Source organism: Bos indicus, chromosome 7 (assembly GCF_029378745.1).
Source record: "Bos indicus isolate NIAB-ARS_2022 breed Sahiwal x Tharparkar chromosome 7, NIAB-ARS_B.indTharparkar_mat_pri_1.0, whole genome shotgun sequence".
NCBI classification, from domain to species: domain Eukaryota; kingdom Metazoa; phylum Chordata; class Mammalia; order Artiodactyla; family Bovidae; genus Bos; species Bos indicus.
The window spans coordinates 9,193,337-9,206,095 of record NC_091766.1 but is presented as its reverse complement, the minus strand read 5'-3'; the positions used below and the strand labels follow the sequence as shown (position 1 = coordinate 9,206,095).

The 12,759-nt window shown below is 39.9% G+C and overlaps 1 pseudogene; it reads right to left on the bottom strand.

Annotated features, from left to right (window-relative positions):
• Positions 1–232: 232 nt before the first annotated feature.
• On the bottom strand, positions 233–1,504 carry LOC139183956 (olfactory receptor 1571-like; annotated as a pseudogene).
• Between the last annotated feature and the right edge of the window lie 11,255 nt (positions 1,505–12,759).

The following is a 12,759-nucleotide window of genomic DNA, read 5'->3' as shown; positions in this document are numbered from 1 at the left end:
TATATATATATATATATATATATATATATATATATATATATATATATAGTTTAACAAAGGGAGGGACAAATTGTGTAGAGGACTTGAGTACAAACAAAGGAAAATTCCAGAAAGTAAGCAGAAAGAGCAAATTGTATTTCAACAATCTGATTTTTAAAAATAGCAATTTTTGGCTCTGAGTCTTAGAGCCCTTAAATCATGGGTATTTCATCAGCCTCAGTACAACTGGCTTTTATAAAACTGCCATTTCATTGATTCTTCTGAGAATCCTCTTTATATCTTTGTTCCTCACACTATAGATGAAGGGGTTCACCATGGATTTGACCACAGTGTACATCACTGAGGCCATTGCACTTGAGTGTGAGTTGTGACTAGCTGCTGAAACAAGGTACACTCCTAGGCATGTACAATTAAATAAGGAGACAACTGAGAGGTGAGATTCACAGGTGAAAAATGGTTTATACTTCCCCTGAGCTGATGAGATTCCTCTTATGGAGGAAACTATCTTAGAATTGGAAGGACTGATGCTAAAGCTGAAACTCCAATACTTTGGCCACCTCATGTGAAGAGTTTACTCATTGGAAAAGACTCTGATGCTGGGAGGGATTGGGGGCAGGAGGAGAAGGGGACAACAGAGGATGAGATGGCTGGATGGCATCACTGACTCGATGGACATGAGTTTGAGTGGACTCCGGGAGTTGGTGATGGACAGGGAGGCATGGTGTGCTGCGATTCATAGGGTCACAAAGAGTTGGACAGGACTGAGCCACTGAACTGACTGATCTTAGAATTTTAATAAAGAATCCCAATGACGGAGCCACCACCCAACATCACAGCTGCAAAATACATCACCAATACATTAAGAAATGTGTCTGAACAGGCAAATAGAACCACATGATTAATTTCACAGAACAAGCGGTAGATTTCCAAGTCTGTACAGAAGGACAGCCACAATACCATTAAACTTTGTAACAAGGAATTCAGGACTCTCATCATCCAGGACATCAGCACCAGCAGTTCAAAGAGCCATGGGTTCATGATGACTGTGTAGTGCATGGGATGGCAGATGGCCACAAAGGCCATAACTTAGGCCATCACAACAAGAAGAAAATTGTCCAATCCAATATAGAGTAGAAAAAAGTTTATCTAGATGATCAGGCTTCATAGGTTATAATTTTGTTTTTGTCTGCATATTATTCAGAATCTTTGGAATGGAGGTGGAGGTGAAACAGATGTCTACAAAGGACAGGTTGGAGGGGAAGAAGTACATGGGGGTGTGGAGGTGGGGGTCTGAGCTTACAGCCAGGATGATGAGAGCAGCTTTCCCAACACAGTGATTAGGTACATGTGGAGAAAAAGCCCAAATATGAGAGGTTGCAGCTCTGGTTTCTTTTATAATCCCAGGAGAAGAAATTCTGCTATTTGTGTATGATTCCCTGGTTTCATGTGGTGAATGTGACTGCTTGGAAACACAAAATAGTACAGTTTTCTCAAAAATTGGCATTTCAAACACAGCTGAAATTCTACAATTTATATTTTGCACTCAAAAACTCAGTATCCATATTTTTCAATGAAATTTCCATGTCAAGGGATCATCGTGCCATCTCTGAATAGGACTTCCCTATTGCACACTTATCTATTTTCCATACCAGTTCAGTGATAATCCAGAGTGCAGCATATCACATCAGGGCATTTTGGTCTTCTTTGTTCAGCTTTGTGTTTGTGTGTGTGTGCGTGTGCACATGTGTGTATGTTGGCATGTGCAAACATGTATTGCTTGCTTCGTTGTGCAGAGATATGGGTCATAGGTAAAAGGTATGTTTTGCTATGGGACACAGTCCAAAATCTTTCTAATCAGTTGCTTAATTGCAATAATAGTTTTCAAAAAAGACCAGTATCTGCTCAGGGAAAAGAAATGTGAATTAAGAGTTCAGCAGAAGAGGCAGGTTGTAGAGAGTACAGGCAGCAAGGTGTTCAGACTCAAGAGACCACATCTTCTTTCTCCATTAAAATGTGACCCCAGTTGGGCAGGGACCCCATCTGCTTTATTCACTCTGTGGTTTCATCAATATGGGCCTTAATATAAAAATAAACTTTATTTTTTATTTTATATTTTTTGCCATTTATAAAACATCTTATTATTATTATTACTTTACAATATTGTATTGGTTTCGCCATACATCAACAGGCATCTGCCATGGGTGTACACGTGTTCCCCATCCTGAACCCCCCTCCCACCTCCCTCCCCATACCATCCCTCTGGGTCATCCCAGTGCACCAACCCCAAGCTTCCTGTATCCTGTATCGAACCTGGACTGGCGATTCATTTCTTATATGATTTTTATACATGTTTTAATGCCATTCTCCCAAGTCATCCCCCCCCACACACACACAGAGTCCAAAAGACGGTTCTATACATCTGTGTCTCTTTTGCTGTCTAGCATACAGTGTTGTCGTTACCATCTTTCTAAATCCCATATATATGCGTTAGTATACTGTATTAAAGTTTTTCTTTCTGGCTTACTTCACTTTGTATAACTGGCTCCAATTTCATCCACGTCATTAGAACTGAATCAAATGTATTCATTTGAGTAATACTCCATTGGGTATATGTACCACAGCTTTCTTATCCATTCCTCTGCTGATGGACATGTAGTTTGCTTCCATGTCCTGGCTATTATAAACAGTGCTGCGATGAACATTGGGGTACATGTGTCTCTTTCAATTCTGGTTTCCTTGGTGTGTATGCTGAGCAGTGGGATTGCTGGATCGTATGGCAGTTCTATTTCCAGTTTTTTAAGGAATCTCCACACTGTTCTCCATAGTGGCTGTACTAGTTTGCATTCCCACTAACAGTGTAAGAAGGTTCCCTTTTCTCCACATACTCTCCAGCATTTATTGCTTGTAGACTTTTGGATGGCAGCCATTCTGACTGGCGTGAAATGGTACCTCATTGTGGTTTTGATTTGCATTTTTCTGGTCATGAGTGATGTTGAGCATCTTTTCATGGGTTTGTTAGCCATCTGTATGTCTTCTTTGAAAATAAACTTTTAGACAATGGAATTTATAAATAAAAAGACTGGCATGGGGGATAGTTCAGTTCAGTTCAGTCGCTCAGTTGTGTCCAACTCTTTGTGACTCTATGAATTGCAGGACGCTAGGCCTCCCTGTCCATCACAAACCCCGGAGTTCACTGAGACTCACGCCCATCGAGTCAGTGATGCCATCAAGCCATCTCATCCTCTGTCATCCCCTTCTCTTCCTGACTCCAATCCCTCCCATCATCAGAGTCTTTTCCAATGAGTCAACTCTTCGCATGAGGTGGCCAAAGTACTGGAGTTTCAGCTTCAGCATCATTCCCTCCAAAGAAATCCCAGGGCTGATCTCCTTCAGAATGGACTGGTTGCATTTCCTTGCAGTCCAAAGGACTCTCAAGAGTTTTCTCCAACACCACAGTTCAAAAGCATCAATTCTTCAGCACTCAGACTTCTTCATCGTCCAACTCTCACACCCATACATGACCACAGGAAAAACCATAGCATTGGCCAGATGGACCATTGTTAGCAGAGTAATGTCTTTGCTTTTGAATATGCTGTCTAGGTTGGTCATAACTTTCTTTCCAAGGAGTAAGCATCTTTTAATTTCATGGCTGCAGTCACCATCTGTAGTGATTTTGGAGCCCCCCAAAATAAAGTTGGACACTGTTTCCATTGTTTCCCCATCTATTTCCCATGAAGTGGTGGGATCGGATGCCATGATCTTCGTTTTCTGAATGTTGAGCTTTAAGCCAACTTTTCACCCTCCACTTTCACTTTCATCAAGAGGCTTTTTAGTTCCTCTTCACTTTCTGCCATAAGGGTGATGTCGTCTACATATCTGAGGTTATTGATATTTCTCCTGACAATCTTGATTCCAGCTTGTGTTTCTTCCAGTCCAGCGTTTCTCATGATGTACTCTGCATAGAAGTTAAATAAGCATGGTGACAATATACAGCCTTAACGTACTCTTTTTTCCTATTTGGAACCAGTCTGTTGTTCCATGTCCAGTTCTAACTGTTGCTTCCTGACCTGCATACACATTTCTCAAGAGGCAGGTCAGGTCGTCTGGTATTCCCATCTTTTTCAGAATTTTCCACAGTTATTGTGATCCACAAAGTCAAACGCTTTAGCATAGTCAATAAAGCAGAAATAGATGTTTTCCTGGAATTCTCTTGCTTTTTCCATGATCCAGCGGATGTTGGCAATTTGATCTCTGGTTCTTCTGCCTTTTCTAAAACCAGCTTGAACATCAGGAAGTTCATGGTTCATGTATTGCTGAAGCCTGGCTTGGAGAATTTTGAGCATTACTTTACTAGCGTGTGAGATGAGTGCAATTGTGCGGTAGTTTGAGCATTCTTTGGCATTGCCTTTCTTTGGGATTGGAATGAAAACTGACCTTTTCCAGTCCTGTGGCCACTGCTGAGTTTTCCAAATTTGCTGGCATATTGAGTGCAGCACTTCAGAGCATCATCTTTCAGGATTTGAAATAGCTCGATTGGAATTCTGTCACCTCCACTAGCTTTGTTCGTAGTGATGCTTTCTAAGGCCCACTTGACTTCACATTCCAGGATGTCTGGCTCTAGGTCAGTGATCACACCATAGTGATTATCTGGGTCGTGAAGGTCTTTTTTGTACAGTTCTTTGTATTATTGCCACCTCTTCTTAATATCTTCTGCTTCTGTTAGATCCATACCATTTCTGTCCTTTGTTGAGTCCATCTTTGCATGAAATGTTCCCTTGGTATCTCTAATTTTCTTGAAGAGATCTCTAGTCTTTCCCATTGTGTTGTTTTCCTCTATTTCTTTGCATTGATCGCTGAGGAAGACTTTCTTATCTCTTCTTGTTATTCTTTGGAACTCTGCATTCAGAGGCTTATATCTTTCCTTTTCTCCTTTGCTTTTCACTTCTCTTCTTTTCACAGCTATTTGTAAGGCCTTCCCAGACAGCCATTTTGCTTTTTTGCATTTCTTTTCCATGGGGATGGTCTTGATCCCTGTCTCCTGTACAATGTCACAAACCTCATTCCATAGTTCATCAGGCACTCTATCTATCAGATCTAGGCCCTTAAATCTATAAAACCAGATTAAATACACCCTATTGAAAACAACTTGGTTAAATAAAATTGGATGAAATAGCAAGATGAATACCTGAAAGGAAAATATAAAATAACAATAGTTACCTTAACACAGGTTTTAAATATAAATTAAATAGAAATTAAGTAACAACGAATATGAAATATAATTGTAAAATTGTGTGAGAAGCAGTAACTAGCATTTTAATTTTAACCTAAATAAACATATATGAGCTTAACTTGATTATGAGGAAGATGTAAGTTATCTTCAATTGAAAGCAAAAGCATATATTTCACAAGATGTCAGTAAATGATGGAAGTTTTTAAAATAGATCTAACCACTAAAGGCAAGAGCTTGCATTACTGCTAAAACATATGAAATAAGATGTCAATTCATATTAAAAGGTGATTTATTACTGCTACAGATGAGGAGAACATACTATGTGTAAAATGCAATGGGAGGGAGAACAAAATATAACCAAATATTAGATCTTACTGCAGCCATAAAAACTCTCACACACCCCAACAAATACATTAAACAAAAATACACACATATAAAAATTAAATGTCAAATAGTAAATTCCTTTGAAAAATTGTAATTTTTGTTTGAAAGAATGCAATAAAAATAAGAATAAAGAGAAATTGGGATACAGAATTCAGAAATGCAAGGGGAAGTGGTTGCAGCTTAGAGAAATTTGGGGTGAAATGGTGTCATAGAAATGATATCTGACATATTTCTCTAGGGTTCCCAGGCGAAAAATGAAAATTTGCGACTCCGTGGACTATAGCCTGCCAAACTCCTTAATCCATGGGATTCTCCAGGCAAGAATACTGGAGTAGGTTGCCATTTCCTTTACCAAGGGATCTTCCCCACCCAGGGATCAAACCAATGTTTCCCACCTTGCAGGTAGATGCTTTACCCTCGGAGCTACCAGGGAAGACCTTTTCTAGTGGTAAAAATCCACCTGCCAATGCATGAGATGTAAGAGACATGAGTTTGATCCTTGGATCAGGAAGATCCCCTGGAGGAGGAAATGGCAGTCCACTCCAGTATCCTTGCCAGCAGAATCCTATAGACAGAGGAGCCTGGTGGGATACAGTTTGTGGGATCACAAAAAGTTGGAGATGACTGAGCATCTGAGCACATTTCTCTAGTTTTAGCATAGAAATCTTGTTAAAACATTAAAAATATATCTCATCCTCCCCTTCCTCCATATGTTGGAGTGAAGTTCCTGGCTTTTTCTCTGAGAGCTGGAGATGAAATAAACTATGAAGGAAATAATATGGACAAAAAAGAAAATAAATAAAAACACTCAAACTGCAGTATATTAAGCAAAGAATGTGCATAGACAATTTGCAGTAAAGTATTGAAAAATGGCTAATAAGCCCCAAAATATATTTGGTCTCTCACATAATGAAATAATTGCAAAGTTAAGCTAGGTACCATATACCTGCTTGCATATGAAATGCAATTTTTCAAGTAAATATGCAGTGTTAGAGACGATTCTGTGAAATATGTGTCTCAAGAACTGTAGTTACAAGGCAGCAGTTATGTCCATTGATTTGATGCTTATATATATCCAATCTTAAAATCAAAAGTATACAAATAAAATAAAATCACTTCACTGAAAAATGTTTCTCACCTAATTATTTTTCTGCTTCCCTAATTGCTCATCTCCTCAGAAATGTTCAAATTTTACTGACAACACTATGTTTCACATTTTAGTCTCATTCAACTAAATTTTCATTCCCAAACTTAACTGTCAACAATAGTCCTTCGATTTCTGAATCCAACAGACACTTCTGTATCCAACTTATTAAATATATTGATTCTGAATTAATTATTTTATCAAGTAAAAAAAAATGGAGATTTCTCCATTCTGAGCCAGGTGTTTAGGTTTTCAGGTAACCTCAGGTACTCATTCTTGGATTTTAGTTTCTTTCTTCTGCAGCATCAATTAGGGTCTTTTTTAAAAATTAATTAATTTATTTTAATTGGAGGCTAATTACTTCACAGTATTGTGGTGGTTTTTGCCATACATTGACATAATGCTCAAAATTCTGCAAGCCAGGCTTCAGCAGTACGTGAACAGTGAACTTCCAGATGTTCAAGCTGGTTTTATATATGGCAAAACTAATACAATACTGTAAAGTTAAAAAATAAAATAAAATTTAAAAAAGAAAAAGAAACTAAAAAAAAAAAAAAAAAAAAGGCAGAGGAACCAGAGCTCAAATTGCCAACATCTGCTGGATCATCAAAAAAGCAAGAGAGTTCCAGAAAAACATCTATTTCTACTTTACTGACTATGCCAAAGCCTTTGGCTGTGTGGATCACAATAAACTGTGGAAAATTCTGAAAGAGATGGGAATACCAGACCACCTGATCTGTCTCTTGAGAAACCTATATGCAGGTCAGGAAGCAACAGTTAGAACTGGACATGGAACAACAGACTGGTTCCAAATAGGAAAAGGAGTACGTCAAGGCTGTATATTATCACCCTGCTTATTTAACTTCTATGCAGAGTACATCATGAGAAACGCTGGGCTGGAAGAAACACAAGCTGGAATCAAGATTGCCAGCAGAAATATCGATAACCTCAGATATGCAGATGACACCACCCTTATGGCAGAAAGTGAAGAGGAACTAAAAAACCTCTTGATGAAAGTGAAAGAGGAGAGTGAAAAAGTTGGCTTAAAGCTCAATATTCAGAAAACTAAGACCATGGCTTCTGGTCCCATCACTTCATGGCAGATAGATGGGGAAACAGTGGCTGACTTTTTTTTTGGGGGGGGGGGGCCTCCAAAATCACTGTAGATGGTGATTGCAGCCATGAAATTAAAAGACGCTTACTCCTTGGAAGGAAAGTTATGACCAACCTAGATAACATATTCAAAAGCAGAGATATTACTTTGCCAACAAGGGTCCGTCTAGTCAAGGCTATGGTTTTTCCAGTGGTCATGTATGGATGTGAGATTTGGACTGTGAAGAAGGCTGAGCACCGAAGAATTGATGCTTTTGAAATGTGGTGTTGGAGAAGACTCTTTTTTTTTTCTTATTCAGTCTTTTTTTTTTTTTTAAACTTTAGATAATTGTATTAGTTTTGCCAAATATCAAAAATAAATCCGCCACAGGTATACATGTGTCCCCATCCTGAACCCTCCTCCCTCCCCATACCATCCCTCTGGGTCGTCCCAGTGCACTAGCCCCAAGCATCCAGTATCGTGCATCGAACCTGGACTGGCAACTTGTTTCTTACATGATATTTTACATGTTTCAGTGTCATTCTCCCAAATCTTCCCACCCTCTCCCTCTCCCTCAGAGTCCATAAGACTGTTCTATACATCAGTGTCTCTTTTGCTGTCTCGTACACCGGGTTATTGTTACCATCTTTCTAAATTCCATATATATGCGTTAGTATACTGTATTGGTGTTTTTCCTTCTGGCTTACTTCATTCTGTATAATCGGCTCCAGTTTCATCCACCTCATTAGAACTGATTCAAATGTATTCTTTTTAATGGCTGAGTAATACTCCATTGTGTATATGTACCACAGCTTTCTTACCCATTCATCTGCTGATGGACATCTAGGTTGCTTCCATGTCCTGGCTATTATAAACAGTGCTGCGATGAACATTGGGGTACACGTGTCTCTTTCCCTTCTGGTTTCCTCAGTGTGTATGCCCAGCAGTGGGATTGATGGATCATAAGGCAGTTCTATTTCCAGTTTTTTAAGGAATCTCCACACTGTTCTCCATAGTGGCTGTACTAGTTTGCATTCCCACCAACAGTGTAAGAGGGTTCCCTTTTCTCCACACCCTCTCCAGCATTTATTATTTGTAGACTTTTGGATCGCAGCCATTCTGACTGGTGTGAAATGGTACCACTCTTGAGAGTCCCTTGGACTGCAAGGAGATCCAACCAGTCCATCCTAAAGGAGATCAGTCCTGGGTGTTCATTGGAGGGACTGATGCTGAAGCTGAAACTCCAATATTTTGGCCACCTCATGTGAAGTGTTGACTCATTGGAAATGACCCCGATGCTGGGAGGGATTGGGGGCAGGAGGAGAAGGGGATGACAGAGGATGAGATGCCTGGATGGCATCACCGACTCAATGGACATGAGTTTGAGTGAACTCCGGGAATTGGTGATGGACAGGGAGGCCTGGCATGCTGTGATTCATGGGGTCGCAAAGAGTCAGACACGACTGAGCAATTGAACTGAAATGAACTGAACTGACATGAATCAGCCATGGGTATACATGTGTGTCTTTTAGCCACCTGGATGGTAACTCAGAGTTAGACCTCTGTGTGGAAGTTCAAATTCCTCAATGGATGGTTGATGATGGAGATTGAAGTTCTGTCTTCAGCAAGAGACCAGGAAGGAGTTTAACAGACTCAGACATAGGAATCCAGATGCAAAATCCATGACCGCTTCAGATCAAGGGGGAACTGCTCAGACATTACAACAGTGGAGACATTTACAGCTCTATATATTCTTTATCTGCTCACCACATCTGCTCATTAACACATTTTCCACTGTTACTCTTACTTCTGAGCACATTTGCCCATAGGAACTGGTCTGGATAAAATGGGAAAATTTTCCTGCTGATTTGCAGTTCCCAAGAGATGAGCTTAAACATCAGGTGTATTTAATTTTTATTATCACACTATTCCATCAACACTTCTGATTTCCAGTTAACATTTAAACTTTTTACAAAACCCTTAGACCAAGTTTTCTCCAAATCTAAGGCTGAGGAACCTGACTAATTCACTTGCATCTCAAAAGGATTGACTTGTGGTGGGAACACAGCCCCCAATACCACCAGAAATTTACTATGTTTCTTTAATAAATTAGTGAACTGTGTTCCTTTGCTTTAAAAACCATAGGTAAAAATAATTTTTGATTTCATAATGCTTTTGACATATCAGTTAGCAGTTTCATCCTTTTATTACAAATAAAAAGCTGGCATTTTCTCTTATTTATGAAACATTTATGAAAAATTATAAGAGAAAAGTTTAGATCATTTAATATATGGTGGGCTGGGGTTAGAATCTTACACATATTGTCCCGTTTATTTTTTTGCAAGGTCCATCCTATGAGGGCTATGCAATTCTGACCTTCCTTCTCAATTTTCAGAATTAGGTGACTGGCCCAAAGTTGTTGCTATTGTTGTTCAGTCGCTCAGTAATATCTGACTCTTTTCAACCCCACAGACTGTAGCACACCAGGCTTCCCTTTCCTCTACTGTCTCCTAGAGTTTGCTCAAACTTATGTCCATTGAGTCGATGATACCATCCAACCATCTCATCCTCTGTTGTCCCATTCTCCTCTTGTCCTCAATCTGTCCCAGCATCATGGTCTTTACCAATGAGTCAGCTCTTCCCATCAGGTGGCCAAAGTATTGGAGCTTCAGCTTTAACATCAGTCCTTCCAATGAATATTCAGGGTTGATTTCCTTTCAGTTCAGTTCAGTTCAGTTGCTCAGTCGTGTCCGACTCTTTGCGACCCCATGAATCCCAGCACACCAGGCCTCCCTGTCCATCACAAACTCCCAGAGTTCACTCAGACTCACATCCATCGAGTCGGTGATGCCATCCAGCCATCTCATCCTCTGTCATCACCTTTTCCTCCTGCCCCCAATCCCTCTCAGCATCAGAGTCTTTTCCAATGAGTCAGCTCTTCGCATGAGGTGGCCAAAGTACTGGAGTTTCAGCTTCAGCATCATTGCCTCCAAAGAAATCCCAGGGCTGATCTCCTTCACAATGGACTAGTTGGATCTCCTTGCAGTCCAAGGGACTCTCAAGAATCTTCTCCAACACCACAGTTCAAAAGCATCAATTCTTCGGTGCTCAGCCTTCTTCACAGTCCAACTCTCACATCCATACATGACCACAGGAAAAACCATAGCCTTGACTAGACGGACCTTTGTTGGCAAAGTAATATCTCTGCTTTTGAATATGTTATCTAGGTTGGTCATAACTTTTCTTTCAAGGAGTAAGCGTCTTTTAATTTCATGGCTTCAGTCACCATCTGCAGTGATTTTGGAGCCCAAAGAAATAAAATCTGACACTGTTTCCACTGTTTCCCCATTTATTTCCCATGAAGTGATGGGACTAGATGCCATGATCTTTGTTTTCTGAATGTTGAGCTTTAAGCCACCTTTTTCACTCTCCTCTTTCACTTTCATCAAGAGGCTTTTTAGTTCCTCTTCACTTTCTGCCATAAGGGTGGTGTTATCTGCATATCTGAGGTTATTAATATTTCTCCCGGCAATCTTGATTCCATCTTGTGTTTCTTCCAGTCCAGCATTTCTCATGATGTACTCTGATTTCCTTTAGGATTGACTTAATTCTAAGGTTTTAGGATTTAAAACAAAGTTTAATATCCTTCCTGTCCAAGGAATTCTCAAGAGTGTAGCACCACAATTGAAAGTCCCAAGTTTAGAAGCTGATTAAGGTGTGTGCTTTGATTATTACACAATCTATTTCTAGTTCTCTTGCTTTAGGTGAGTGGTTCTAAATCAGAGATTACTTTGCCTCCAGAAGGCCCTTGGCAATATCTGGAGAAAGTTTTGATTGTTACATCTGGGGACATGCTACTGGCATGTGGTGTGATGAGACCAGGGAGGCAGTCCAGCAAACTGCAAAACACAGGACAGCTCTCATTATAGGGAATTATCCAGCACAAATGTCAATAGTGGTGAGTTGAGAAACACTATTCTAAACAAGCAGTTTTCTAATATCAATGTGTATATGAATCACCAGGGCATAGTATTTAAATACAGATTTTGATTTGAGAGAACTAGGGTATCACAGAAATTCTTTATTTATAATAGTCTTCCAGATGTTGTTGATGTTGCAGGTCCTGTTCTGTGGACCACTGTGTGAGTATCAAGACTGTGGTCCAGTGTTAAGAGTCAGGTGTAGGTAGTTTAAGCTCTTGTCCATCAAGAATTTTCCTCCCCACCTCATGTCTGATGTAAATGGTGGACTCAATCCTTCAGCTTCTGCATACACAAGCTTACATGAGCTCCTTGAGTATTTCCCTCTTAACAGGAAATAAACCTTTCAGACATTTGTTTCCTTATCTATAAACTGGGGTAATGCTGCCTAAGGAGTTGAGAGGTTGATAATGTAGAGCTCACAGGAAATTACCTGGCACATAGCAGGTACAGATCAACAAGAAGCTGTAATAACTATGTCTGAGCTCCACATTTACTAAGATCACTGGGACTCCAGAAAATCTACTGGGCTAAGAAGTGAGCCCATTACCTGATCTAGGAGACAGAGTCGCCATCTTAAAGATCTCCCAGGGTCCCATGCAGGGAGCAGAGAGTTTTAAGAGCCACCATTACATGCTTTTTTCCATGTGGGGACCTAAACTCAGAGCCCCTCATGCTGACTCTGTACCAGTTCAGTTTAAAAAAAAAAAAAATTAGACTTTTTCAAGCTTTTTTACTTTGCTTCTGTAATCTACTCATATGTGTCAAGGCTATAATTTCCCCAGCTGTCATGTACAGTTGTGAGAGCTGGACCTTAAGGAAGGCAGAATGCCAAAGAATTAATGCCTTCTAACTGTGGTTCTGGAGAAGACTCTTGAGAGTTGCTTGAACAATAAGGAGATCAAATCCGTCAATCTCAAGGGAAATC